The sequence below is a fragment of the Nerophis ophidion genome, linkage group LG04, assembly GCF_033978795.1.
Source record: "Nerophis ophidion isolate RoL-2023_Sa linkage group LG04, RoL_Noph_v1.0, whole genome shotgun sequence".
Lineage (NCBI taxonomy): Eukaryota > Metazoa > Chordata > Actinopteri > Syngnathiformes > Syngnathidae > Nerophis > Nerophis ophidion.
The window spans coordinates 75,668,163-75,674,574 of NC_084614.1; positions in this window are offsets into that span (position 1 = coordinate 75,668,163).

The window sequence follows — 6,412 nt, forward strand, 5'->3', positions numbered from 1 at the left end:
AAGGTAGAAAAGCGCTATACAAGTACAACCCATTTATCATTTATGTTGTGTTACGGTGCAGATGTTCTCCCGAAATGTGTTTGTTATTCTTGTTTGGTGTGGGTTCACAGTGTGGCGCATATTTGTAAGATTGTTAAAGTTGTTTATACGGCCACCCTCAGTGTGACCTGCATTGCGTGGCATTCACTTGTGTGCGTGTGTGTGTAAAAGTCGCATATATTATGTGACTGGGTTAGCACGCTATTTCTATGTAGGAAAAGCGGACGTGACGACAGGTTGTAGAGGACGCTAAAGGCAGTGCCGTTAATGCACGCCCCCAATATTGGCGTCCGGGGAGAAATTCGGGAGAATGTTTACCCCGGGAGATTTTCGGTAGGGGCACTGAAATTTGTGAGTCCGGGAAAATCGGGGGGGTTGGCAAGTATGAGTATTAGTGGTGAATGCGGTGTTACAGCGGCAACCGGCGGGCCAGCTCTAATGTTAATTTCATACTGCCTCAAGGGCCAAATGAAATTACACGGCGGGCCAAATTTGGCCCGCGAGCCAGAGTTTGACACCCATGGCCTATGGCTTTACACACACTCACGTATATATATATATATATATATATATATATATGTATGTATATATATATATATATATATATATATGTATGTATATATATATATATATATTTATTTATTTGTATGTATAGATATAGATATATACATATGTATATATGTGTGTATATATGTATATATATATATATATATTATGTGTGTGTATGTGTGCATATATACGTATATATATATACATATATACATGTATACATATGTATATATGTATATGTGTGTGTGTGTGTGTGTGTGTGTGTGTGTGTGTATACTGTATATATATATATATATACACTGTATATATATATATATATATATATATATATATATATACATACAGTGTATATATATATATATATATACACTGTGTATATATATATATATATATATATCAATGTTTACTTATATAGCCCTAAATCACTAGTGTCTCAAAGAGCTGCACTCACACACACACACGTATATATATATATATATATATATATATACATATATATATATGTATATATTTACACATATATATATATGTATATATATATATATTAGGGATGTGGGAAAACATCGATTCGAATAAAAATCGCGATTCTCACGTTGTGTGGTTCAGAATCGATTCTTGTTTTTTTTTTAAATCAATTTTTTTTTTTTTGTATCAATCCAACAAACAATACACAGCAATACCATAATAATGCAATCCAATCCCAAAACTGAACCTGACCCAGCAACACTCAAAACTGCAATAAACAGAGCAATTGAGAGGAGACACAAACACGACACAGAACAAACCAAAAGTAGTGAAACAAAAATGATTATCAACAACAGTATCAATATTAGTTATAATTTCAGCATAGCAGTGATTAAAAATCCCTCATTGACATTATTATTAGACATTTATAAAAATAAAAAAAAAGAACAATAGTGTCACAGTGGCTTACACTTGCATCGCATCTCATAAGCTTGACAACACACTGTGTCCAATGTTTTCACAAAGATAAAATAAGTCATATTTTTGGTTCGTTTAGTAGTTAAAACAAATTTACATTATTGCAATCAGTTGATAAAACATTGTCCTTTACAATTATAAAAGCTTTTTTACAAAAATCTACTACTCTGCTAGCATGTCAGCAGACTGGGGTAGATCCTGCTGAAATCCTATGTATTGAATGAATACAGAATAGTTTTGAATCGGAAAATATCGTTTTTGAATCGAGAATCGCGTTAAATCGAAAAAATCGATATTTAATCGAATCGCAACCCCAAGAATCGATATTGAATCAAAACGTGGGACACCCAAAGATTCGCATATGTATATATATATATATATATATATATATATATGGTTTACTGAAGAAACTAGAGCTCAGAAATTATTATGTAGAAAGCTGGAACGCAAATGGCGCACGACTAAACTTGAGGTGCACCATCAAGCATGGAGTGATAGTTTAATAACTTATAAACGCATGCTTACCTTAGCTAAAACTAATTATTACTCAAATCTCATCCGCATTAATAAAAACGATCCAAAATTTTTGTTTAGTACAGTAGCATCGCTAACCCAACAAGGGACTCCTTCCAGTAGCTCCACCCATTCGGCAGATGACTTTATGAAGTTCTTTAATAAGAAAATTGAACTTATTAGAAAGGAGATTAAAGACAATGCGTCCCAGCTACAACGGGGTTATAGTAACACAGATACGATTGTATATACGGCGGATACTGCAAATATCCAAAATAGTTTCTCTCGTTTTGATGAAATAACATTAGAAGGATTGTTACAACGTGTAAATGGAATAAAACAAACAACATGTTTACTTGACCCACTTCCTGGGAAACTTATCAAGGAGCTTTTTGTATTATTAGGTCCATCAGTGCTAAATATTATAAACTTATCACGGGCACTGTTCCCGTTGCATTCAAAAAAGCGGTTATTCATCCTCTCCTTAAAAGACCTAACCTCGATCCTGACCTCATGGTAAACTACCGACCGGTGTCTCACCTTCCCTTTATTTCGAAAATCCTCGAAAAAATTGTTGCAGAGCAGCTAAATGAGCACTTAGCGTTTAACAATCTATGTGAAACCTTTCAATCCGGTTTCAGGGCAAATCACTCGACTGAGACAGCCCTCGCAAAACTGACTAATGATCTATTGCTAACGATGGACTCTGATGCGTCATCTATGTTGCTGCTCCTCGATCTTAGCGCTGCTTTCGATACCGTCGATCATAATATTTTATTAGAGCGTATCAAAATACGAATTGGTATGTCAGACTCAGCCCTGTCATGGTTTAACTCTTATCTTACTGATAGGATGCAGTGCGTCTCCTATAACAGTGTGACCTCGGACTATGTTAAGGTAACGTGTGGAGTTCCCCAGGGTTCGGTCCTTGGCCCTGCACTCTTCAGCATCTACATGCTGCCGCTAGGTGACGTCATACGCAAATACGGTATTAGCTTTCACTGCTATGCTGATGACACCCAACTCTACATGCCCCTAAAGCTGACCAACACGCCGGACTGTAGTCAGTTGGAAGCGTGTCTTAATGAAATTAAACAATGGATGTCCGCTAACTTTTTGCAACTTAATGCCAAAAAAACGGAAATGCTGATTATCGGTCCTGCTAGACACCGACCTCTATTTAATAATACAACTTTAACATTTGACAACCAAATAATAAAACAAGGTGACTCTGTAAAAATCTGGGTATTATCTTCGACCCAACTCTCTCCTTTGAGGCACACATTAAAAGCGTTACTAAAACGGCCTTCTTTCATCTCCGTAATATCGCTAAAAATTCGCTCCATTTTGTCCACTAAAGACGCCGAGATCATTATCCATGCGTTTGTTACGTCTCGTCTCGATTACTGTAACGTATTATTTTCGGGTCTCCCCATGTCTAGCATTAAAAGATTACAGTTGGTACAAAATGCGGCTGCTAGACTTTTGACAAGAACAAGAAAGTTTGATCATATCACGCCTGTACTGGCTCACCTGCACTGGCTTCCTGTGCACTTAAGATGTGACTTTAAGGTTTTACTACTTACGTATAAAATACTACACGGTCTAGCTCCAGCCTATCTTGCCGATTGTATTGTACCGTATGTCCCGGCAAGAAATCTGCGTTCAAAAGACTCCGGCTTGTTAGTGATTCCTAGAGCTCAAAAAAGTCTGCGGGCTATAGAGCGTTTTCCGTTCGGGCTCCAGTACTCTGGAATGCCCTCCCGGTAACAGTTCGAGATGCTACCTCAGTAGAAGCATTTAAGTCTCGTCTTAAAACTCATCTGTATACTCTAGCCTTTAAATAGACCTCCTTTTTAGACCAGTTGATCTGCCGCTTCTTTTCTTTCTCCTATGTCCCCCCCTCCCTTGTGGAGGGGGTCCGGTCCGATGACCATGGATGAAGTACTGACTGTCCAGAGTCGAGACCCAGGATGGACCGCTCGTCGGGACCCAGGATGGACCGCTCGCCTGTATCGGTTGGGGACATCTCTACGCTGCTGATCCGCTTGAGATGGTTTCCTGTGGACGGGACTCTCACTGCTGTCTTGGAGCCACTATGGATTGAACTTTCACAGTATCATGTTAGACCCGCTCGACATCCATTGCTTTCGGTCCCCTAGAGGGGAGGGTTGCCCACATCTGAGGTCCTCTCCAAGGTTTCTCATAGTCAGCATTGTCACTGGCGTCCCACTGGATGTGAATTCTCCCTGCCCACTGGTGTGAGTTTTCCTTGCCTTTTGTGGGTTCTTCCGAGGATGTTGTAGTCGTAATGATTTGTGCAGTCCTTTGAGACATTTGTGATTGGGGCTATATAAATAAACATTGATTGATTGATTGATTGATTGATTGATATATATATATATATATATATATATATATATATATATATATATATATATATGGGCAGCACGGTGGAACAGGGGTTAGAGCGTCTGCCTCACAATACGAGTAGTACTGAGTTCAATCCTGGGCTCGGGATCTTTTTTGTGGGAGTTTGCATGTCCTCCCTGTGACTGCGTGGGTTCCCTCCGGGTACTCCGACTTCCTCCCCACCTCCAAAGACATGCACCTGGGGATAGGTTGATTGGCAACACTAAAAATTGGCCCCAGTGTGTGAATGTGAGTGTGAATGTTGTCTGTCTATCTGTGGCGACTTGTCCTGGGTGTACGCCGCCTTCCGCCCGATATATATATATATATATATATATATATATATATATATATATATATATATATATATATATATATATATATATATATATGATATATATATATATATGATATATATACCTGGGGATAGGTTGATTGGCAACACTAAATTGGCCCTAGTGTGTGAATGTGAGTGTGAATGTTGTCCGTCTATCTGTGTTGGCCCTGTGATGAGGTGGCGACTTGTCCAGAGTTAACCTTGCCTTCCGCCCGATTGTAGCTGAGATAGGCGCCAGTGCCCCCCACGTCCCCAAAAGGGAATAAGCGGTAGAATATGGATGGATGGATGGACGGATATACAGTATTTTACCCCCAGTCACTAAGGGAAAGACCATTACTTGTGTACTAAATTGCGTAACAAACTTAGTCAATAATTGCAGATTGTGAAAGAGTAAACAAAGCTGGAATGTCCGTGACATAATAATTAACTGAATGTTTTTTTTAATTGAATCTACATTTATTCTAATTTTATAAAATGATTAAATCACAGCTTTGAGCGAGTCATTGGGCACTTTCGGTAATTACCACAATTAATTCAATCACTTCCTGCGCCCATAAAATGAAACAGCGTTTCATTAAAACGACCATAAATAACACTAGTGTGTTGTATATTAACCAGCAACTCTATATATAAATATATATATACAGTATTTTGTCCCAGTCACTAAGGAAGAGACCACTCCTCGTGTATTAAATTGCGTAACAAACTTAGTCAATAATTGCAGATTGTGAGAGAGTAAACAAAGCTGAAATGTCCATGACGTCCTATCTGATTCAACACATATAATAATTAACTGAATGTTTTTTAGTTTAATCTGCATTTATTATAATTGTATTAAAAAAAATAAAATAAACCACAAACATACATTTATAATCACACAAAAGTCAAGACACTTTCAACATAAAGGAAAGAAAACAAAAGCAAATACAGATAATGTATCCATCCATTCATCCATCCATTTTCTACCGTTTGTCCCTTTTAGGGTCGCGGGGGTCGCTGGCAACTATCTCAGCTGCCTTTTGGGCGGAAGGCGGCGTACACCCTGGACAAGTCGCCACCTCATCGCAGACAGATAAAGTAATAATATGGTAAAAATGGCCTACCTAAATCACTTTAAATGTTTTTAACAATGTTGCTTTTGTACTCTTAATCATTATCCTAAATTTGATTGATAATCGTAACCCATTAAGCCAATTAGAAAATGTCGGCCTTTATTTCATAAATCGACAATTATGTTATATAATAATAATGTTGAAAAACATTTCTATGTTACAGTCTTTTATAAAAATACCAAATTTTAATGTTATAAAATGATTAACTCACAGCTTTGAACAAATCATTGGACACTTCCGGTAATTACAACAATCAATTCAATCACTTCCTGCGCCCGGAAACAAAATGTCGTATTTGTGTTCCCACCCTCGTGCTCACATAAAAACACACATTCCAACTTCATTCAAATATATATACACAATATTTTCCCAACGGAAATGACCACTACTAACAAATGTAGTCAATAATTGCATATTGTGAAAGAGTAAACAAAGCTGGAATGTCTTATCGGATTAATTTTTCTCTCCCCCCCCCCCCCCCCCCATTTATTTACTTATTTCAGGC